The sequence below is a fragment of the Hippocampus guttulatus genome, chromosome 1 (assembly GCF_054856545.1).
Source record: "Hippocampus guttulatus isolate MCC_2025c chromosome 1, RoL_Hgut_1.0, whole genome shotgun sequence".
Classification (NCBI taxonomy): domain Eukaryota; kingdom Metazoa; phylum Chordata; class Actinopteri; order Syngnathiformes; family Syngnathidae; genus Hippocampus; species Hippocampus guttulatus.
In genome coordinates this window covers 27,657,860-27,681,956 of record NC_141261.1, presented here as the reverse complement: position 1 = coordinate 27,681,956, position 24,097 = coordinate 27,657,860, and the positions used below count along the sequence as shown (strand labels likewise).

General features: G+C 42.6%; 1 protein-coding gene across 5 annotated transcripts in view; it reads left to right on the top strand.

The window, feature by feature from the left end:
- The first annotated feature begins 809 nt into the window (after positions 1-809).
- pcbp4 (poly(rC) binding protein 4) overlaps positions 810-24,097 on the top strand; it is a 60,466-nt gene continuing 37,178 nt past the window's right edge. For all 5 annotated transcript variants that reach the window (XM_086124268.1, XM_086124295.1, XM_086124286.1 and 2 more), the window contains exon 1: positions 810-995. The gene's annotated coding sequence lies outside the window, so the exon portion shown is untranslated. The remainder of the gene's footprint in view (positions 996-24,097) is intronic.

The window sequence follows — 24,097 nt, the reverse complement described above, 5'->3', positions numbered from 1 at the left end:
AAAAAAATGTTGAAAAAGACCAACATTTTCTTCACAATTACTGTATATATTCTACGTGCCCCGCTAGTCCAAACACAGCAGAGAGCAGTACAGGATAACATGGAAGCGCCGTGAGATGAACAAAAAAACAGGTGGTTTAATCTATCTAATTCTTATTCCATGAACACAATTATTTCGAATGCCCAGTTTCGTGCGCACACACAGAGTATATTATTTCGAAGAAATGTTTTTACCTTGAATTCCGTTTTAATACCATGTGATCGTATATAAGTGAGTCACTGCCTCGTTAGAGTAAAGTATACTAGTGCTCGTTTTCTGATTAAAAAAAAAAAACAATTTGTTGACAATGGTTTTATAGTGTGACACAGTAGGTGCGATGCTCAAGTAAGTTCACTAGATGGGGCACGTTCACCTGTTTTCTGAACCGTCAAAACTTCAATAGAGCACGTGCCCTGCAGATTTCTTGATAAAATTAAGTACAATTCAATCAGTGAGTTTGGCATGATGTGCTTATTGTTATTTTTACATATTTTTAAACAGTGCCGTATTCAAGCAATCCTTAAAACCGCAGAGCTACAAAAAAGTCACTACTGTATATCAAAAGATCTTGGGAGTTCATATGAATGTCAAACAAGAAAATTGAAAAAAACCTGGTCATTTATAGGTTGTGGTAATGTCCATATATCTGGTCCTCCAGCAGATGTCCTGTGAGGATAGAAGGAGAAGAGCGCAGGCCAGCGTGGTGGGGGTGGGTGCGAAGGGGGGGGCACCCCCCCCCGTCCCCCCCTAGCCTCAGCCGCGGACCGCCTGTCTCACTCTCTCTCCATCACCGTGAGCTGAGTGGTCGCGTCCCTGCAACTGCCTCCGTGCACTCCTCGTCCACTCTCAGCCGTGCAGCTCTGTGGTCGTGGACTCTCATGTGGATACAAACCCCGAGGAATTCCGGCCAATGGCGATTCTTTAACTGGAGCCCCCAACCGATCGCATCCGAACAGGTACAGCGAAGACGACGCGTTTTGTGTGTGTTGTTGTCCAACTTGACACCGTGTGATGCATTTCACGAGGCGATTGCCGATTTTCAACTGGAACATTTCAGCATGCGTGGGCGCATTGTTGTGCATCCTCCACACATGCACCGCGCGCGACAATCTCCCAGTTAGAATGAGTGAGTGAGTGAGTGAGTGAGTGAGTGAGTGAGTGAGTGAGTGAGTGAGTGAGTGAGTGAGTGATTAACACAATCGGTATGTTGTGCGAGGACAATTTGATGATAATGGAAGCTGCACGAGCCGGTTCCGAAGAATCCGAACACAAAGATCTTTCAGCTCAAGTCCGCCCGTGAAGGCGCCCGCCCGGCTGGTGCTGAAGCAGCCACTTGTGTGACAGCACAATTATTCACCAACATAACCAATTGCATTAGTGCTGCATCCGGATGGGAAAGCTGCCTTGAGAAGAAGAAAGACACCAAAGCAAAACTAAAGTCACTTTCCGTGGTAATCCTGTAGTTGATGTTTTCAGTGGGACTGCACGGTATCATACACAGTACTTTTGAATATTATTTGTTTCCATTGCTCGATCTTGCACGGACATGAAGTAAAAAATAAAAAAAACTCAGCTCGTTTGATTCGTAAAGGCAGAGTTTCGTGTTTGATGCGTGGGTTGTTCGATGTCACTCTTTTTACTTCTCGGGGCCACACCATAAATTGCCACATTTATTTGAAAAATTTGGCAACCTCAGGTGATCCATCGTGCCATCCAAACTGTTAAGTGGGAACTATTCAGAAAAAGCCCTGCCTTATAAGTTGTTAAAGTGCAAGAAAAAAACAAACCAACCTAAACAACCACTTTTGAACTGAAACTGTTGACTGACATTTTGCAATTTTCAGTCTCTTATAATATATCCACAGGACGTATTCGTTTTTACAGAACTGCATTCTTCACAGGACAAATGTGGCACAGCATTTCGTATGAAGCGCGCTAGCATCTTTTTGCCTTCACAGGAGCATCAATACCACGCATCAAATCCTGAATCGCACATATTTCAGAATGTCATTTACGTGGTTTTCTGTGTTCCCTCGAGTGGACAAAATTAGCATTAACAGTTAATTTTATTGAAAAATTGCAGTTGATATGTTCTTCATCGCCACCTGAATTGGCCCACAGACTGCACATTTGACACCTTTATTCGAGTACAATGAGCTATCTAGTGAGGCTATATTCCAAAATACATTCAAAGCTGCTTAGGATTCTTTTTGAAAAAAAAACATGCACACAATGCAAGTCATGCTGCAGATAATATTCGATTTTCTTTTGATTGTTGCATGTTAAACATATAGTACTGCAAGTAAATGAGAACATGCATCTACGTCATCTTCATCCAGAGGTTATTATATCAATATTATGTCAGTTTGAAATATTTTAGCACAGTGAGTGGGTTATTATATTTGACAATTCTGCATTTTCCTATTCGCAAATTGCAAATAAAGTTGTGGCGAAATACTGTGTAAAAGCAGGGGTCAGCAGCCTGGTGCTACACATGCCTAAAAATAGCTCACCATTGATGGGACATTGTGATGTCCTAGGAATGTCAGAGAAGTGAACACGTACACTTGAAGAGATTCGATATATTGATATTTATGTTTCCGAGAGTTAAATTGTTGTTGATAACATTATTATTGCATACTGATAGCCCTTTGCATTAATCAGTACCAAGGAGTTGTTCTCAGTTCCAAAAAGGTAAACTACTGTAATAGCAAAATGTCAAAACTTGCTTAGATTTTAAATGTGCGTTCATTACAAAAATAATAATAAACTTTAAAACATCGACTTGCTTATGCGGGCAGCTATTTTTAGGAGGAAACAATACATGGACATCAATGCCTTGATTCACGCTCTTATTTTGAAGTTGGCCTTCACGGCGCATGTAATTCATAGCATCGGCGAATATGGTGGATGGCTTGGTTTCAAGCAGTTTAGACCTGACTCTGATTGAGCATGTACTTCGCTTGCTGAAGCACTTTATTTTGGCATCGTATACTGTTGCCACCGCAGCACAGTGACCAACTGGTTCGTACAGTTCTGAGGTCTTGGGTTCAAATATGGGCGCTGACCTTCCTCTGTGAAGTTTGCATGTTCTGCCCGTGCCTGCCAGGGTTTTCTCCGGGTTCTCTGGTTTCCTCCCACATTCCAAAAACATGCATGGCAGGCTAATTGAACAGCCTAAATTGTCCCTAGGTGTGCTTGTGAACGCGAATGATTGTATTTGTGCCCTGCGATTGACTGGGATAGGCTCCAGTGTACCCGCTACCTGTCAGGAGGATAAGCCATATGGAGAATTGATGGATGGATACTGTTGCCATAAAAAAAAAATAGAACACCATCCCCAACCCAAATAATGTTCAATTGCTAGTTAAAAAACACACATTAATTACAATGTCATTGTTTACAGCTTGACAGTCTGATACAGTTGCAGGTCTTCCTGATTCATTTTTCAAACACCAGAATTCTCAGTGTGCGGTTCTAGTGGAAAAAAGTGCAACGGTAGTTGTTATGTCACGTTGGGAGATATTGTCCAATATGGTGGAATTATTCACAGAGTACCATGTTTTGATTAGTGCTGCTGTATACAACACGTGTATATATATATAAATATATGGGGGGGGGGGGGTGGAACAGAGCCCAATTACAGATCTAGCATCCACTGTATTGGATTAGTGACTGACAGTGGGAGTAGATAAATAAGACGGCGGTGCCCATGTCTGCTTTAGCTCGTGGGGAGAGTGAGAAACAGTGGCCATGGCCACTGCTGGACACCACATAGCTCCGCTTCTGAAACCAATGGAATCCATAACAACAGCTTATGTTGTCATAGAAATTCTAGCTCAGCACTTAATTATTCATCATCATCACCAACAGAGTTCTAGATGTGTACGTACAATGTAATATTCATTGCGTGTTCTTAGTGGTTCATCTTTTTACTGTGCTGTATGTTTTTTTAAGCATTTGAAATGCTATTTTGAGATCAGAGTTTAGAATCTGTGTCATTTAAATAGTTACTATTGGCAGTTATCAGTTTTTGGGGAATGTCAACAATTTGCGGTCAGGCTTGATCCCACCATTATGAAGATCAAGAGCACACATTTTTTAATTGCTATTTTCACTTATTAATGTTTGACATTGCACACTAATACAGTATGATTCTCTCACTCTATATATTTTTGTTTATTTAAGCGCAGCATTATTAGAGTCAGTAAAATAGAATCAATAAACAGCTGAGAGTGGACCATTTGATTGATGCAGAGAATCATGGTCCTCACAGCCTGCAGATGCTTCATGAATCTTGCAAATACCCTGCCAGCCTGCAGCAAGTGCACTCAAACAAAAGTGGAAAGAAGTAGGACACAACTGAAAAATTGTGCATCACTTAGGGTAGGACTCTACGCATTTTATGGCTTCATTATTTGGTTAGAATTTGCGTGTTTTTTCGACCTCAACATGCATCTTTACATCTTCCCATCTGCACATGGAGATCAATAGAAAAAATATATATATTTTGCACACTGTTTGATTTAAATACTCACATATGTACGCCTGGAAAAAAAAGGCTGTTGGCTGATGTTGTACACACGTCATTAGGATGCACTCCAGGGCTACAAAGACAGGCCCTCTTGCAATGCCCACTCTCCAAATGCAATTCCGTAATGCACTCTGAGAAGGGGAGATCTAATAAGAAGTGGAAGAGCATCTTCAATAATGAAACCCCACCTGCATCTGTGCTGCAGAGTGAAGGCAGGGACTGAGAGGCTTCATAAATAACACAGGCCAGACCTGTCACGTGATGCTCCAGCGTCTGGAAGCTGCCAATAAGCATGCTCATCTACCTAAAAACTGTGATTCACAACATGTGGGCTTTGGGAGATCATTGGGGGTGCTGCGGGAGATTACAGTATTCCATTTTCCTTCTTTGCTTTGAAATTTATTAGTTGTTAATTACGAATACAATGGCACTTTGAGATAAGAGTGGCCATCTTTTATTTTTATTGTTTCCCTGATCCCTGCTTATTTGCATTTTTATTCCATTTTGAAAACATGCACGTACGCACACACACACACACACACACACACACACACACACACACACACACAAGAAACCTGTGTACTGTATCGAACCGATAAATAAGTTTTGCAAATATCCACATCAATCACCTGACCTAAATCTGACTGAGTATGTATTTGGCTTGCCGAAGACAAAATTGAAGGGCAAATGCCCCAAGCAACAAAAAGTCGGACGTGAAGACAAATTCAGTCGAGGCTTGGCAAAGCATCCCCAAGGATAAAATTCAGCATCTGGTCATGCCATTGATTCGTTCCAGGTTTCAGGCTTTTGGCTGACTGAATATGATTTGAAGGCTGGAATGAGCGAATATTTTTGGAATACATTATTCAGTCAATAAATTGGATAAAATTTGATTTTGCATTTAAGTGTCATTCGGGAAAAAAGCTTTCGTATTTATGAACCAACTGTTGTCGTTTTGTTATTGTTTAGTGGTAAAACAACAACAGCGAAAGCAAAATTAAGTACGATCACATGATCGGGATTTAAATTGTAGTCACCGTTTGAAACTGATTCAGGTACTAGTTTGTTTTTTGCAATTATAAGAAGATGTTTGCAAATGTCTTATTTTAATGAAACATAAAAGATACTTTCATGAAGCGCTATGGCAATCAGAGGATATTTACTGTTCAGAGGTCGAAATCGGGATTGGGACAATTATATAACAATACCTCGAAACGATTAGTCGGTTATTAAAATGGTTGCCGATTCATTTGATCCTCAATTAATTGCCAATTCATTAAAAAGTTCAAGCTTGATTTTGTGTCCGTAAAATCCCCTCCAAGTAGTGCTGAAAAGAATACACTTGAAGCAAATTTTGTTAATTTCATTTCAAATTCTTTGTGGTGGTGTTTGGAGCAAGAAAGACAACAATTGTTTTCATGTCCCATGATTTATCAAGCTGAGTCTATAAGCTGAGCGAGCACTTTGTATTTGTCTGTGTGAAGTGTCATTGAGAGGATTTAATAAAGATCTTGGTGGCTTTGTGACCATACAAATTAATTTCCTCTCCAATCTCTGAGATCAATCACGCGTAGCAATTAACCTGCCTTGGAGCAATTAACCTGTGCTTGTTGCTATCTCATAACATCTGAACTCTCGGGGCCCTCGGTCTTCATTCGCTCCCATTTGGTCGATTGAAAGGCTGCACTGCTTATTTCTGTGTTCCAGCATGAAATGGGCTCTGTTGTACAAGAAGGGCGTGCATGGAATCCGGTCACATGAACGCCGGTTTGTCATCTGGCAGCGCCGGCAAACAGTGCAGATCATTTTGTGATGTTGAGCAATGAAGGGACTCTTTATTTGAAAGGCGTTGTGACCCATCGCCGCTCTTCTTACGCCTCAGCCGGTGGCTGACGGCGCTGCGGGGCAGCCTCGCTATGAAAAGATGATGCTGTTTTAAGAGCTGCTGTTTTGAACCGGCGGCCCGCGTGACACTCCTCGTCTCAATTTTTGTTGCCTCACGAGATTCAGGATTTGATTTCCTCCCCTCGAGGAGCGGCTTTTACGGGGTCCGTACCGGACAAGAATTGGATCAAATACAAAGTAACGCCAAAAGACGACCTTCTTAACAGCATCCCCAATTTGTGTGTGTTGCACGGGCTTCTATCAAGCGGCCATCTGCATCGGTGGGTCTTTGTGAAAGGCGGCAATGACAAGAGACTCCTTTTATCACCCCCTTCAGCTGCCGAGTGCCTGAAATATTTAGCGGGGACCGCACTATTTTTGGGTTTGTGCTCGGTTTGTTTTGGAGCTTATGCAATACCAAAGTGCATGGTCCCGCTGAAGTCCAGATGATACGCCGACAACCTGTGATGCTGTAAACATGATAACCATGCGCCTGTGTAGAAGGAGTGTCTTCACCTGTGATTTATGGTGCAGTCAGCAAGAGCTTCGAGCACCATTTTGCGCGTAGATTCACTTAATTGCCATTTTTATACAGCGCTGCAGGAAGCAGCAGCAATGTCTCGGGTTACCTCTTTCGGTGACATATTGATCCACTCCTCGCTCCCTCTTTCCAGCAGTCCCGTTTGTGCGTCTATCGTTCTCCATTTGCTTCCATTCTCCCGCCGCGACCTCCTCCCATCTCCTCTCTCCTTCTGTGCCCTGCGAGGTGTCAGATTCTCTGACTCATGTTCTGCTGTGGAGGGCGGGAGGGAAGCAGGGATGAAAGCAAGCTATAGAGAGGAAAGTCATTTTGCAGATACAGTGTGACCTTCATCCACTGAAAGCCATGGGATAAAAGCCCAAGTTAATATCCTGACAAAGTGTTTTCTCCGCCGTGCCAACAACCATTCAGGATATAAAGTACTCATAGGAAGAAGAACCACGCACTTCTACTGTAAGTCGAGGACAAGCCAAATAAACACAAAATTCAACATCTGAATGAATGGTGATAAAGACCGCAGGAAAAAAAAAAAGGACTGGTTTTCCATCCAAAACCAGATGTCCCTGCTTTTAAGACATCTACAATAAAGAAACTCATTTTGCGGATAAAATTGCGAGTAGGAAATGATACATGACATGTTGACTCATGCCTCATGCAAAAGCAAGCGCGGAGTGAGCAAGGCTCAACGTCAGTCTGGAAGTACTCAGCAGATAACGGCTGGCATCCAGAATAAGCCAGAAGGCAAAGTACACACGTAAGAATTCTTTGAATCATAAAAGATGGGGTTTTTTGGGGGTTTTTTGTACTGTGACGGAATAAAGATTTTAACAGTTGTGGTTGTATTGAGTAGTGTGTACTGTGCTTCGATATCAACATGTTAGAGAACCACAAAAATTAAGATTCCATCCAACCATCGATCTCAAGACAAAATCCTCCGTGCCGGAAATGTTGAGTGATCCAACATGATCTCTCAAAAACAAAGAACAGAAACCTAATTAACGGGAGAAATCCACTCTTAACACACCTCAGTCAGAAGGATAACTTTATAGGACAATTTCAAAAGACATCAAATACACTAGCCAGGCGTTTGACGTCCTTGGTCAGGAGAGGGAAACATCGGGACAAATCCAGCCCGACTGTCTTGATGTGTGTACCGTGCCTTAGGCTCAGACCACGCCACTGACTGTGGGTCTGGAAGCACTCAGGTGATAACGAATGACATCCCAGAATAACCCATAAGGTTTGTTATCTGCACGTTTGTGTCGTTTCACCAGGACGGGCTCAGGAAAAAACAGATTTAACTAACGGTAAACCAATTGAGAGCCACTGCATGAATTCTCGATGAGTGGGGGCTTCACATCAAGTGTGGGCATTCAAGGATATTCCTTGCGTCAAAATATTGCTGCAGCCTGGCAGAAGCAGAAACCGATGGCGCAGGATTGACTGCCATTGAGTGCGTCCATTATCGTACTGTTCATTAGCCACCTTGGATCCACGCACTGCTAAGTATGCGGATTGAGCCCAAGCAGAGGTCGGGCTGCGTCACTGACAGCCTGATGTGACTACGAGGTGTAATGACAGGAAGGAAGTATTGATCCGCCCAACGTGGAGGAGATAAGGTAGTCTTTGCAAATGCAGTCATTTGAAGAATCTCTAGCTTCTGGGCTGTCAACACGCGGCTAAAAAAAGGAACGACAGTTGCAACAACGGTGAGAAATCTTTTCTTGTCGAGATAAGAGAGTGGAGGGCATGAGGGAGAAATTGAGGAGCTTCATCTAACTTGACAGTGCTCTATATTTATAAGCTGCGGCACACTTTTACTATAGGGGAGGATGTGATCAAGTGTCTATTTAGCATAAGTTCACACCATTTGAAATCGTATTTTATTGAATAGACCAGTGATTCTCAAAGAAGGGCACAAGTACCACTGGGATAGGCCGGCTCCCTCTAGTGGAACGTGACAGAACCACTGAACTAAATGACATCAAACTGGTGTCTTAGAGTTTTTATTAATCCAGTACTGTATTGTATATTTCTTCAATATAGTTCAATTGGCAGTGTTCAATGAACGCAAGTTTTGAGCACTTTTATTTTTGGGAGCGAACGTGGACGGAGCGTACTACATTTTTGCTTTGTGAATCCAAACGCTTTTTGATGTCAGTTTCAGTGGGGACGGCGGTAAAGGACAAAATGGCGGCGCCCTGAGACTGATGAAAACGGATGGATTAATCTGCTTAATTCTTATTCCATGAACCCAATTTTCATCAGAATACCGTCTTTTGACTTGTGGGGACATATACTGTAGACCAAAAGCTTATGAATTGACAAAGTCTGAAATGAAGGGCATTTTTGCTACCATTATAGTTTCAGTTATTTTATATATATATATGTATATATATATAAAATGCATGATGTAATTTCAGTTAGTTGTTGTTGTTGTTGTTTTTTAATGACATTAACAAAAATGTCTATTCAATTTGAATTTTCGTGTTACTTGTTAACCATAATAACCTTGGTACAGCGCTTGAACAAATTTGGCCTTTTCAACGTAATGGTTATTATAAACACAAGATGCTCATTTAGCTGAATTAGATTAAAATCAGCGACAAAATGTTATATACAGTATATCCTGTGCTGTTGCTGCAAGTAATATTACACAGAGAGAGTGTTTCAAACAGCATCAGGCGCAGGGAGCAGCAAGCAGTCACAGGGTCTCCGGAGGGCCTTGAGGCTGACACGCGCTTCGCTTTGACATGGTTATACTTCAACTCGAAATGAAGCCAAGGTCTGATCAGGAGGATGGGCCCCTGCCCGCCAAGGACTGACCCCTCCCATTACATGTGACACAGCCTCGACAGACGCTACTAGAGATGAAGCACTGCTCTTTTCATTTCAAGCGTCTCCCGTTTCACAGCTCTTCACATCCCAGCTCATTGGAGAGATTATGGTACTTTTCCCTTTCGACAGCGTCGTTAAGTCTTAGGAGATTTAATGGTTGCGCATTTGGATATGTGTATGGGTAGATTTAGGTTATGTACTATATGTAGAATGTATGCATATTTATGTTTTGTATGTTTGGCTATAAAAAAAATGAGACCAAGAGAAATTGTGTTCCACCGTCTTAAAAATTTGACATTGTTTCACTGGACCGTAACACGTTTTCCACATGTATTTAGAAGAGTTCAAGTTTGTTTCTGCAAACACTACTCATCACCCAAAGAACAACAGACCTGCAGTGATGCATGGGAGTCGCAGTATTATGCTTTGGGGCTGCTTGTCTTTGGGTGCACCTGGGCCCTGGCTCAACGTGGAGGAAATATGAGCAGATTGGGTTGGCAGAAAACGTTCAGCATTCTGATGGAAAGAAAAAAAGCTTCATAGAAGATCGGGACTTTATTTTGGGATGAAAGGCACTTTAAATAATTTAGGTGTGTGTGCTGACTTCCAATTAATGAGTTTAAATGTAAGTGGTTAATTACAAATTAAAAAACATTTTCGCAGGAGTTCATTTTTATTTCCCTAATTTAAATAAAAAATGTAATGAGTTGCACTGGTAGCAGGTCACTTTCATTTCCGCTTTGGAATTGATTTATCTTGGACATTGAAAACATGTTTGATAAAAAGTTAGCATTCAATGATGGGTGTGTAGACTTTTTATATCCACTGTAGTTTTTTTTGGATCACACTTCTTAAATTTTCATTTCTTTGTTTTGTGTTGCACGTTTGAAATACAGTACATTTCAGTCAATCTAAATCTAAATATGCAAATAGGTCTTGTGGATGCATGAAAACTCATATCCTGGTGGCCGTTTGATCCCAGGCCGTTAATAAATAAGAGTTTCGAGATCCGCCTTAAAAATGCCACATGCACATCTCCGATTCCAACCTTCTGGATGAATCCTGGCTGGCATTGCAGCTACCACGAGATTCAAGCTTATCCAAACATACCGTTTGGATTGTTCGTCAAAAGGAAATCTCGCTCATTTGATCAAGTAACGTCTGTATGAAGTCGGACCTGTCAGCATTTCAGATAAGGCCGCTGTGCAAGTGAGCTCAATGGCACATTCTCCAAGGTATAGGCAGGACTCGCAAATGTCAGTCAAATTTGTCAACGTGTGTGTGTACCCTTGTGTGTCAGCTGTGTGCATGCGCGTTTGCACTCGGGGGATCTCATTTAAATTTGAGCGAGACAACAGCAACTAACGTCTGTCCGTAAAGCCGAGCACAAAAGTACTCATGGAATTCTCATTTGCTTTCTCTTTTTATGGTTGTTTGTGTCTCCATCACTGTCGAAGTCGCAGGGGAAGACGCTCTCATTGTGTCATTTCATATATGCAAGCCGAGCTTTCGGCTGCAACAACAGAAACGTCTTTAAGGTTTGCTCGAAAACTTTGACAATCAGCAAAACGTATTCATGACTCTGAACTTTGCGTGCCAGGCCAGCAAAAAAAAATGTTCATCTCAAATGCACCCAAAAACTGGATTCAGGCAACCTTTCTTCAAGTGGCCCAGTTCCGATTATTTCTCTCCCATGATTGTATTAACCTCATAGCACTGTGAGCAAAAATAAACCAATAAGTCCAATCGGATGTCTTCGAAATCAAGTGGCACTGAAATGTGGATCCACATAATTCACTGACATGACTGACTAACAAAATAAATCCCATATTTCAAAATAAACCAAAGTCAATGATTTATCTATTTCGAATATGATTGTATAGCAACTAAATGATCTGTTAACTAAATTATTCATATATAAATGTTCATTCCCCAAGTAATCTTTTTTATACAGCTCAATACAGAGCAGAAAGAAATAAACATTCAATGATAACGTGTCGTTAAACAGGCACTACATGACCGCGACTGTAAACAAGAATACTGGCAGCACTGAGTAGCAACCCAGCAATAATTACATGACAAAGGATATCAAAATATCATTGAATTAAACTAAATATCAGCAAACTGACACAAAGCTGCACCGAGCGCTGACAACACAGATTCATCCTCACCAAAGCTGCAAATTAGTTCAACCGCCAAAAAATAAAAAATAAAAATGTATTTTTTTCATTCGCAAGATGCCACTTCAGAGGTGACATGAATCGCAGTTTGGGCTCAAAACAATTAACGAAAGCTGCTTTCGGCACATTTCGTGGTAAAAAAAAAAAAACTGATCCGAAGACCTAATTATCAACTTTTCCGGACCCTCATAAAAAAACGTGGCTCATCACATGGTGCATTTAGGAACGGTGCGAGCGACAGGTCTTGCAAAACCTCGGAGTTGAGTCAGCTTTCGAGGAGTACAACGTGCTTTTTGCAAAGCATAATTTGCAGTGGCGGCCCCACTCCAGTGTTTAGCGCGCCGAACTCACAGTGCAGAGGTACCGGGTTCAATTCCAGCTCAGGCCTCTCTATGTGGAGTTTGCATGTTCTCCCCGGGCCTGCGTGGTTTTTCTTCGGGTACTCCGCTTTCGTCCCACATCAAAAAACATGCATGGCAAGCTGATTGAACACTCTACATTGTCCCTAGGTGTGAGTGTGAGCGCGGATGGTTGTTTCTGTGTGCCCTGCGATTGGCTGGCAACCGGTTCAGGGTGTCCCCCGCCTACTGCCCAAAGACGGCTGGGATAGGCTCCAGAACACCCCGCAACCCTTGTGAGGTGTGGATCGGAAAATGGATGGATGGATAATTTGCAGTTGCCTGAAAGTGTTGTCACCGTTGCCATTCAAGCATCTCTACACACAGCGCTGACATACCCAGGAGATATACAGTACGTCATGCTGGTAGTATGCTATCGGCATGTAACGCGGCAGAGACCTTTTATGAGTGTTGATGCTATACAGAGGTAGAGTATAATGCTGACATCATTCAGACACTTTATTGCTTTAACTTTGGGGCGTAAACCTGACAGCGATGACAGTGAAATCAAATCAACTCACACTAAACAGCAGCTTGGCAAATGGTGAACATCTTGTCAAAAAAAAAAAAAGAGCTTTCGAGTTGTTCACCAGTACTCCCATTTGAAGTTTACTGTCATACCAAACAGAAAATACAGATAATTACCCTTCGTGTATTTTAAACAAGCACAAAACTTTGTCTTCGGAAAGTCTACTTAATGCTTTTTTGAAACCAAACAGTGGGGCAACACTTACAAACTGATTCTTAGGCGTCCAAATATAATTATTCCAACGGAGTCACTTGTAGCTGTTCTGAAACTATTTTTCTTCATTTGTGTCGGTGTGACCTTATTGTAGTGCCTCCCAGTGGCCAAGGTGGGCACACTATAAGGAGCGGCAAAATGAACCGATTGTTTGTTTTTCACATTTCATTTATTCTTATTCTTATTTTTATTTTGTAAAGGGCGGCATTATAGAGTGCTATTTCTCCTTATTGAAAACACAAAAACATTTTTTTTTCGAAGTAGACCGAAACCGATTGGAAGCATTCTAAATTACTGCCGTCGGGAGAGACATTTACGATTGTGTTCATGCAACAAATTCAAACAACACATTCTTATCTCACGGCAGCACTGTATTGCTGTTAGTGGACCCCTAGTATTTCACATAATATTGAGGGGAAAAAAAATCTTCATTACTGGCTTATTAATATGCTTCCAATATTTGTTTGCTGCCGTGCTATTGCTTTCGTCTCAATACTGACGTGTGCTAGATGTAGTATGTTCAGTAGTTCAGTATTTGTAAGCACAGTTGGACATGTATCACTTGAACGTAGAAGTAAAAATACATCAATCAGATGCAATGAATTAATTGAAAGTTCAGAGAGCACGAACTGTCTGCCATTGTGGTCGCGTGTCCTATTTCTGGATGACCGTTTGTGTAATGCACATGTGCTAAATTGGTCCACCAGAGGTTTTTGCTTACCAGTCGGCTAATCAAAGCAGGATATGAGTAAATATATTGCAGCTAGCGTCATGAAAAGAAGTCGATGAAAAAAGGAAAATAATGGAATCGAATACAACTGGAGCAGATTATTTTCTCATGGAACAGAAAATGCTGTGAAACATCGGAATCGCACCGTGATGTCCTTTCACGTTTGAACACTAGAGGAAGCTCAAACCAATATGTAACTGGCTTGAGACGATGCCGGAGCTGTCCCAGTTGTCACGTGGGCGTGCGTGAACACCGCCGACATTTATAGCAACAGTGGTGGATTATTGCGCTGCGTTGCTGCTGCTCCCGAGCATGATATTACTTTTACGGCAACATCTTCTGCTTCTCACCGTCAGCAACAAGTGCCGATAGCTAGCAGTGCACAACACACGGCCTTAAATCCACCAGGAGGGTAACCAGGAGAAAAGGTTTTGGGTACGATTCAGCATTTGGGTGTGGACAGACACATTTCTTGAGTCGATGTCATGTTGATTGGGAAACTTTTTCAAATAAGAAAAACATCAGCTCCCGTTTTTGTTGAATTTGATCACACGACATCACACATTTCAAATGCAATTCTGTCAAAGGTGATACATTTTGACATGTGAGAAAGGTCCATCCACCCATTTTCCGAACCGCTTGATCCTCACTAGGGTCGCGGGGGGTGCTGGAGCCTATCCCAGCCGTCTTCGGGCAGTAGGCGGGGGACACCCTGAACCAGTTGCCAGCCAATCGCAGGGCACACAGAGACGAACAACCATTCATGCCCACACTCACACCTAGGGACAATTTAGAGCATCCAATCAGCCTGCCATGCATGTTTTTGGAATGTGGGAGGAAACCGGAGCACCCGGAGAAAACCCACGCAGGCCCGGGGAGAACATGCAAACTCCATACAGGGAGGCCGGAGCTGGAATCGAACCCGGTACCTCTGCACTGTGAAGCCGACGTGCTAACCACTGGACTACCGGGCCGCTGTGAGAAAGGTGTTGCTGGAATTTTCTTTGAAGTCATCACTTCAGAGCAGAGAAAATAATGGAGTCGAAGAAGTGTGATTTCACTGTAAAGGGCAGCACACATAAATTATGCAGAGCGAGTATCTTCACTCATTATATTGCTTCTATGCCTCTATGGCCTAATTCTTTCATCAGGTAATTATTTTCTAATGTTTTTCCACTTGGAAAATGTTCTCTGTTGCACAGCTAAATGCTGAAAGACAAAGTGTTGCCAAACCATCTAAAATGTTGCCTGTAACTGTTTGCTGTTTAAGCTTTAAGTGACCCAAAAAAGAATTGATTTTATTCATTATAGATTGTGTAACTCAATTGGACGTTTAATTTATCATCTGAACATTTTTCTGTTGCACATCGGAATTAGCATTAGCCCTAAAAAAATAAAAATCTATATTGGTCGTGCCCTGTTTTGACCACAAAAAAAGCATGAAACAATATGCCGTCAAAACTTAGGACGGCACCTTCGTGACTTCATGACTGATCCCATGGAGAAAATATAGCCGACCAGCATGACTTGATGTTGGATCAAAGGTTCTCCGAATTGTATTTCCACTAGCTGCTTCCTGTGTGCATCATAGTGTGTGAATTGTTGGCTTCTTTCATCCCAACAGCTGAATGTATGCACTTTATTTGCGTATGTGACGGTAGTGGGTTTGGGATTTGCGCGGGCATGTGCGTGAATGGTATTTCACCTTATGCCGTCGCCATCGCACGTGTACTCACGTTGACACCATGTCACGTAATGCGCTGCATGTGGCGACACCCTGGGGACACCCCGCCTGTTCACCAAACAAACACTCTATATGGCCGATCTCCTTTAAGTTCTATATGCAGGGGGGAACCCTGAGAGCGTCCTTTACCATACTTGTCAGGACTGTGCATTTGCTACAAGCCTGCCCGCTCAGTCGTCTCTTTGACGCCAGGGATGTGTTTGTCTCGGAACAGGTGTGGGCTGTGGAGTCCTCAGACAAAGCAGTTGTAAAAGTTCCTTTGAATCGTGGCAGTTTCTTTGCTATGGATGTTCCAGAAAGTAAATGTAACGGAAGAAAAACCAGCTCTCGGTGCAACTTTGATGTGGGCGTTTCTCAGTATTAATCACAAAAGGAGATCCAGTTCAACATTTTTATGTGGATAAATTCAGTATCCTTTAGCATAACTAACGACCATGCATATAAACTCTAAAGTTTTAAACACCTTAAGGTAAAACTAGTCCTATGCAATACGGAAAACATTGTCTACCCAGTCTAGCATTGTGTGTGTGCGTGTACTCACGCACGCACACACACATACACACACGCACACACACGTTAAGGTATCTGGTTCAAGTTTTTGTTGCGTGACTACAAAGTAGTGCATCCACCTTTGAAGGAATACCGTAAAGTACAAAGAATTCAAATAACAGTGCTTCAAGTTATATTAAGTATTCCAACCATATATATAGCCAACTGTTAAGGCCAAATTTTTGTCAAACTATTGTCATCTTTTACTTTGTACAGCGAAACCAAATATTGTGGCTGGTGAGTGGACAATACCTACACAGATATGAAGCTCGGAGGCGCTTGTTGTATTCAAACTTATATTTTTAAATACAGTATTTTAAAATTAAGTACAGTATATTTACTTATTTACTTTTCAAGTACAGAAGATCTAAACACAATTCAGTTGTAACTTTTAAGAAGAGGAAAAGCAAGTTATCCATTTAATTCTGAATAACTGTTTAGTCTTAAAATATATTGTCAAGCAACTTTTTAACTTTCATGTGTCATATATTTGAAATGAATAATTATTGAAGTTCAGTGTTTTTCTTTTCCCGTACTTTAGACTTTTGTTCATGTTCAAACTGTGCATAATGTTACAGTCGCTGACAAGAAATTATATATTATACAGACATTATTTTAGGAGTTTTAGATGAACACGTATGCCTACTACACTACTGTGTTTTCATTTTGAGCTATTGCGGTGATACTTGAGTTATATATTTTTTCAGGTGGTGAAAGGAGATTGAGATTGACTGCCTTAAATTTATTGTTAATCAAATTTATGATGCATATTCGTAATTAGAATTCAAATTTTATCTGTTGTGCTGCGTAAAAAGGAGATCACATGATATGCGCACAACAAAAGGAGGCTGACAGACTTTATGTTGCCTTGATTGCTGATATGAAGAGATGTTTTCCGGAAGCTGCGTTTGGTTTCTCGTCATCTCTGGAATATGTCAGGACGCATTGGTGGTGACTTGTAACAGCGACGCTACAGTCTCGGCTTTTCTTATTCTCTTTTCTAATTGAGAACAATGAGGCTCTGTTCATTGTGGAATGCTGCTGCCACTGCTTAAGATTTTGTAAATGAGGAGTTCAGATGCTCACCGCCCTCGTTCGGACACAAAGCACATGCTTTGTTGTCAACCCACAGAGCTGTACATACTGATTACTGCAACCATTAACCTTGATGTTATAAATCACTTATGTATGAGCCATGGCCTTTTGGTGCCTAAGCATAATGAAGTTAACCCACGGATTGCACAAATGTGCTTGCTCAGAACATGTGCGTTAATCACACACGACCTCAAGATAAATTCATGATCACTCGGCCTCCTATCTGTAGCTCAGCAGCCGGCAAATATTTCCATCAAGCCCGTGACCTAAGTTTGAAATAAATGAAAACTACACGGGGATGGACTTTTGACTGTCACAAGTCCGAGCGTCTCTCTAGAAAAAGCGCAGCGCGATTAATTTGCCGCGATTTAATCCATCAAAACGACTCGTCGCCGCGTTTACTGCTTACCGACAAATTGGCACGCCACGCTGTCCCGTGGAGGAATAAACACACACACATAGGCAGTCGAGCTTTATGACATCTTAAGAGGGATGTGTGCGGGCATCTGAGCGTGTCTCCGCGCGCTTCAAGTGCATAAATAAACCAACGGAGCCGTAATGGCCTTGTGCACTAAGCAAAAGCAATAAAGCGGCCTACAACGCGTCTCCCGGGAGTTGGATCTCATCTCAAATAATGCCCATTTATTAAACATGATCTCCTCACATAGCTCACTGCATCTACTGACGGCATTCCGATTTATGAAGCGCGCACACACCAGAGCATGTGCAGCAAAGTCAGCAGAGGACCAGTTTGCTCAGGATATGCTCGGCAAACAAGTGACCTTGATTAGGCCGACAAGACAGCTTACTGTTACCGAGTGTCATTAAATTGCCAATAAAATCCACTGCCTCTCATTTTAGTGCTATTGAATGGATTGCCTTGAAATAGAGTACAGACATCCTATATTCCCAAAGGACAAAACCTCCACTCCCTTTTGTGCTTCTCTGAATTACTTTCCTTCAAATACCGCTGAACCACCAGCACAAAGAAACAATGGGCCTGATTCGCCGACAGTTGTTACAAACAAGTCCGTGTTGTTCGCATTCTGTCAGCTTTTTTTGTCAAATATGTTACGAAAGGGCGAGTGTGCAATTTGCACTGACCCGTTACCCTGGAAAAGCATCGGATTCAAGGCGCAAAAGACGGCTGATTCATTTTTTTTTTTTCACAGACCGTATTTTTCATGTACAATTGTCAACTCATGAGGACTGAACAAACAAACGCCCACTTAAACAACTTTTCAACATGCGTTAAGCCGGATTTATGAAAAGTTCTTCAAAGGCATAGCGGTTTGTGCTGGTGTTAGCGCATCGATTTACGTGTTAATTCCTGGTGGAGATTGAAAAAATGTTGCGAGATGAGAGGAATTGGCTTCGAGGCACAGCCCACCAGCCGAAGAAATTCTTCTGCTTCAGCACTGTTTTAAAATTAAGAAAAGAACAAAAAGTAAATTGCATGCAAACTACATTTTGATTCCTTGAAGAAAGTAAAGAAATAAGCTGGAGAAGTGCTTCAATGTCATTTGGAGTCTGAAAATATTCAGTATCAGCAACCAGGAGCGACTTCTTGGGTACTGATTAAAGCGAACGGCTAACAGTTTGACTCACACCCTTCAAATAAACTACCTGAAAGACCTTTACAATACAATACAATACAATACATGCTGATTTATATAGCGCTTTCACAACAGCGGCAGCTGTAACAAAGCGCTTAACAAAACAGTTAACATAAAGTAAAACAATAAACACAACACATAACATAAAACACGGACAGTCATGCAGTCCTAGCCACTTTTCCGTCACACGCTTTGTTGTTTGAAGCAGTTTGAGATGAAAGAGGAGAGAATCAAAGTGTCCTTTAACCAGTGGATCAGAGACGTCATGCTCAAAATGTGCACACGTCGGCTACAAGCTAAGTTTCAAAGTCAACAAGAAGCTGTAGCATCCATTGTCGAAAAAAGGGATTGGTTCACTTCTCCTGTCCCATGGAAATCCATTTCAATTCCAAGCGGCGACTCTCGGTTCCAAATACGCATCGGCGCTCTGCGCCGACGCTCCTCTCTCCTCATCCTCAACTTCAGCAGCTATCCATCCAGCCGCACCAACGCCGACTGTCCAACAGCGCCGACATCTCCACTGAACAAAACGGGGTTGTGAAAAATGCTGCCCATTACAGGCGCAAAAAACACAAGCGCCCCAGGTCTGTCCAGCACCGACAGTCAATGGCGCCGACATTCCTCCCAATCAAAATCCGTGCTGGTACAGGCGTGCTGCCGAGAAGGCGCAACCACCAAGCACAGATACTTCTCCTTTGACGAATGTCGTGGCCAAAAAACGCTGAAAACAGTCCATATCAGGTCCACACGATGAAACAACAAACAACGTGACAAAACAAAAGACAAAAACACCAAAAAAGAACAAACAAGCAAGGCTCTTGAAGAGCACTTGCCGACGGCTGCCTACTCGGCGCCATCTTGGAAAAAAAAAATTTACTCATACGGTGCAATTAATTATTAAGATATCCTTTATTTGTCCCACACTGGGGAAATTTACAGTCTACAGCAGCAAGATTGTGGGTAGAAAGAAGAAAGAAGAAGCATGGCCTGCCACAGGAGGTGCTACGACAGTTCTACACGGCAGTCATCGAATCAATCCTGTGTTCTTCCATCACGGTTTGGTTTGGGGCCGCCACAAAAAAGGACAAAATCCGACTTCAACGGACAGTTAGGACGGCGGAAAAAATCGTTGGCACCGCCCTACCCACTCTTGAGGACTTGCACACTGCAAGAATCAAGACAAGGGCACGGAAAATCCTCCTGGATCCCCCGCACCCTGCCCACCACCTTTTCCAGCTACTCCCCTCAGGCAGGCGCTACAGATCCATGCGCACCAAATCCAGTAGACACTTAAACGGCTTCTTCCCTCTAGCCATTAACTCCTTAAACAGCCACTGACGTAGTCACTCTTCTTATACTACAAAATGGTACTACAAAACTACTGGTTACTCTAAAATGGTTCAATGATTTTGTTGTTTACGATGATACTAATGCAGCGTGTTATACCGGAGACAAATTCCTTGTGTGTTCTACATACTTGGCCAATAAAGATGATTCTGATTCTGATTCAGATTCTGAAAAAAAAAACACAGTTCAATTAAGTGCAATATAAATACAAAATAGATAAGTCGCAGTGCTATTTACAATTGTTTTTCACATCATTAAATTATTATTATTATTATTTATTTATTTATTTTATTCAGCAGCCTGACAGCAGTCGGTAGGAAGGAGCGGCGGTATCTCTCCTTCTTGTGTGGTGTGGTGTGCCCTCAACCCCGTCGCCTCGTGCTTGCTAACAGTCGTTGGCTCTCCCATCGCGCCACGGCATTTCTACCCTCCACGCCTTTCTCGGGGAGGAATCCAGCGAAAGCTTTTGAGGGAATTCCCCCGGGCTCGGCGATCGGAAGAGGCAATCCCTCCCGTTGCTACTCCCACAAGGATCGCGTTGTTAAACGCCCGGTCGCTGACGAACAAGACCCATATTCTGAGGGAGTATTTCCTTTCCAATGACTTGGATTTCCTGTGTCTGACGGAGACTTGGGCAGGTACTGGTGAGTACAACGCTTTGCTTGAATTGTTGCCACCTGACTGTGGTTTCCTCGATACCCCGAGGACATCAGGCCGTGGTGGAGGAACGGTGAGCATCTTTAAGAACAATTTCAAATGTAAACGGTGCAGATTCACCACATCGGCCACCAGCTTTGAAGCAACCTTCTTTGAAGTCGGTCGTGTTTTCCCGGTGCTCTGTGCTGTCATTTACCGTCCTCCTAAATACAACAAAGACTTTTTAAGCGACTTTTCAACCTTTCTTGCGGAAATCAGGCTGAGATATGATCATATCCTCCTAATGGGAGATTTTAATATCCATGTGTGCTGTCCGGAAAAAACGCTAGCAAAGGACTTCTTAAGACTTATCGACTCTTTTAATTTCGTGCAGTATGTGACCAGCCCGACACATGAACAAGGTCATATTTTAGACCTTGTCCTTGCTTATGGTCTACCGGTGTCAAATCTGGAAGTCCTTGAAAATGGGATTTCTGATCACATGGCAGTTTTATTTGACGTAGTCTTATCGCATGCTGCTGTGAAATCTGCCGCTCCTAGTTTTAAACGCCGAATTTTTAACCCTCGCACTGCTAGTCGTTTCTCTGATGCCTTTAATAACCTTTGCGTACCCTCGTCTAACACAGAGGAACTCACCTCTTGGTTCAACTCATCATGCCGTGCCATCCTGGATTTGGTGGCTCCTTCAAAAACTGTGCTCCCAAAACCTAAACCCGAGCCATGGTTTAACGACATTACCCGCGCAGCTAGGCAGGGGTGTCGCAAAGCCGAACGCAAGTGGAAAAATGACAAATTGCATGTCTCTTATCAAATTTGGAAAGACTGCTGGCGTAACTACCAGCTCACAGTAAAAGAGGCCAAAAGAGAATATCTGTCAGACCTTATTCAAGCTAACCGTCACAACCCACGCGCACTATTTAAAACGATAGATTCTGTACTCAAACCCCCTCTGCCTACTTGCTCGGATTCTTCACCCGAGATGTGCAACAGATTCCTTCAGTTTTTAATTGATAAGGTCTCTACAGCTAGGATTCCGGTCTCAAATACCGTATCTGACCCCTCTGTCCATGTTCCATATTCAGCTGTGCTAAATTCTTTTGAAACTGTGTCCTTGGCGCTTTTGGAGGATGTAGTTCGCCAGACGAAGCCATCTGGCTCCCCTTGCGACTCTCTTCCCCCGCACTTCTTTCAGGAGGTTCTCCCGAGTGTTGGCGCATCAGTCTTGGATATCATCAACAGCAGCCTCTCTTCTGGTGTAGTTCCCCAACAGTCCTCCATTAAGCGCCTTCAGCTGGTCCAGAATGCCGCTGCTCGCCTCTTGACTGGTACTCGTAAGAGGGAGCACATAACTCCTACTCTGGCATCCCTTCACTGGCTCCCCATTCATTTTAGAGTTATTTTCAAGATCCTCTTATTTGTTTTCAAATCTCTGAATAATCTCGCGCCACCTTACCTCTCTGAGCTCATCCGCCCCTACATCCGCCTCAGGTCTGTGGACCAGACTTTATTAGAAGTACCAAGAACTAAACTAAGGCTCAGAGGGGATCGAGCCTTTTCTGTTGCTGGTCCCTCTCTCTGGAATGACCTCCCACTGAACATTCGGCAAGCCTCCTCGCTGCCCATCTTCAAAACCCTCCTCAAAACTCACTTGTATTCTTTGGCATTCGACTCAGCATGACTTAGATTTGTTCTTGGTTTTACTGTTCGGTGCTTTCTACTGTCTTTATTACCGATTTGTCTTACTGTTTATTGTGCATGTTAAATTGCTCCATGTACAGCACTTTGTATGCAGCGATGGCTGTTTGAAAGTGCTCTATAAATACTGTTGACTTGACTTGACTTGCAGCGCGGGTGTAACAGTCTCTGGCTGAAGGAGCTACCTAGTGCTGTCAGGGTGGGCTGGAGGGCGTGGGAGGGACTGTCCATCATAGCTTTTAGCTTAGTTAGCATCCTTCTGTTGCCCACCTCCTCCAGAGTGTCAAGGGAGCAGCCCAGGACAGAACTGGCCTTCCTGACCAGTCGCTCCAGTCTCTTTCTGTCCCGGGCCAAGATGCTGCCTGACCAGCAGACAATGCCATAATGGATGGCCGAGGCCACCACCGAGTTATAGAATTATGCCCGATAATTCACTGAATCACAGTAAAGACCTTTCTTTTTTCTAATTTAGCATTTTTTTAAAATGCCGCCTTGGTTTTATGCAGTATTTGTGAATGCCTCCCTTGCTGGGACTTGAAGCCATGCTTCAAGTCCTCTTTTCAAAAAGTCATTCATACATCCATTTCCAGCACTGCGTATCCTGAACAGGGTTGCACGGGGGTGCTGTAGCCTATCCCAGCAGGCAGAAGGCAGACAACATCCTGAACTGGTCGCCAATCAGTCTGAGGACACACATAGAGACAAACAACCATTCACACCCGCATCCACCCCGTCACTGAGTGGTAACAGAGCCTACGCTGCCCACACACATGTCTGGCGAGTGTACCACTATCAGCGACTCAAATAGTTTGCCATAATCGTCAAGACAATTGAGAAAAAGATTTTAATGGCAGTCCAATGCAAATGTCATCTGAACAACAAGATTTAAGAGTGAGAAAAATCCTAAAAAATAGAAATGATTTTAGCACAGCTTTGTTGATCGAACCCCAGGTGAGGTGCACAATTTTTATAAGTTGATCTCCCAATTCGGCAGATGTAAGTGCATGAATGAGGCTAACTCCTCATTCAACCAGGGGTGTCAAACTCGTTATTGATCTTCGTCTTCCCTCGGAGGGGCCGTTACGACAGTGGAACAGAATAAATGTTGCACCATCTCATTGTATTATTACTTGTACACAGCAAATTGATGCATTACTACCTTTGGAATCACTCAAGCCAACCATTTGTTTGTTGGTATTGTTCAAGTGAGTGTCAACAGGGTTACGCAATGATTGCAGAGATGTACTGGTAGGTTTTCACGGAAAAGACATAGCAAGCAATCGGAGAAAAATCCTATACCAAAAATGTTATTACAGTAGCATCTTCAAAAAAACATTGTGAAAGGTCATTTGAGACACATGACTGTGAAGACATGTTGGCCATAAAAGTGTAAAAATATCACTTTAGAATATTTTTTTCTGAGAAACAATTAACTTTTGAATTATAGCGACTGCCAATAATTTAAACACTCATATCAGTAGAATGAATGCGTTTCAAAATGAAATTCA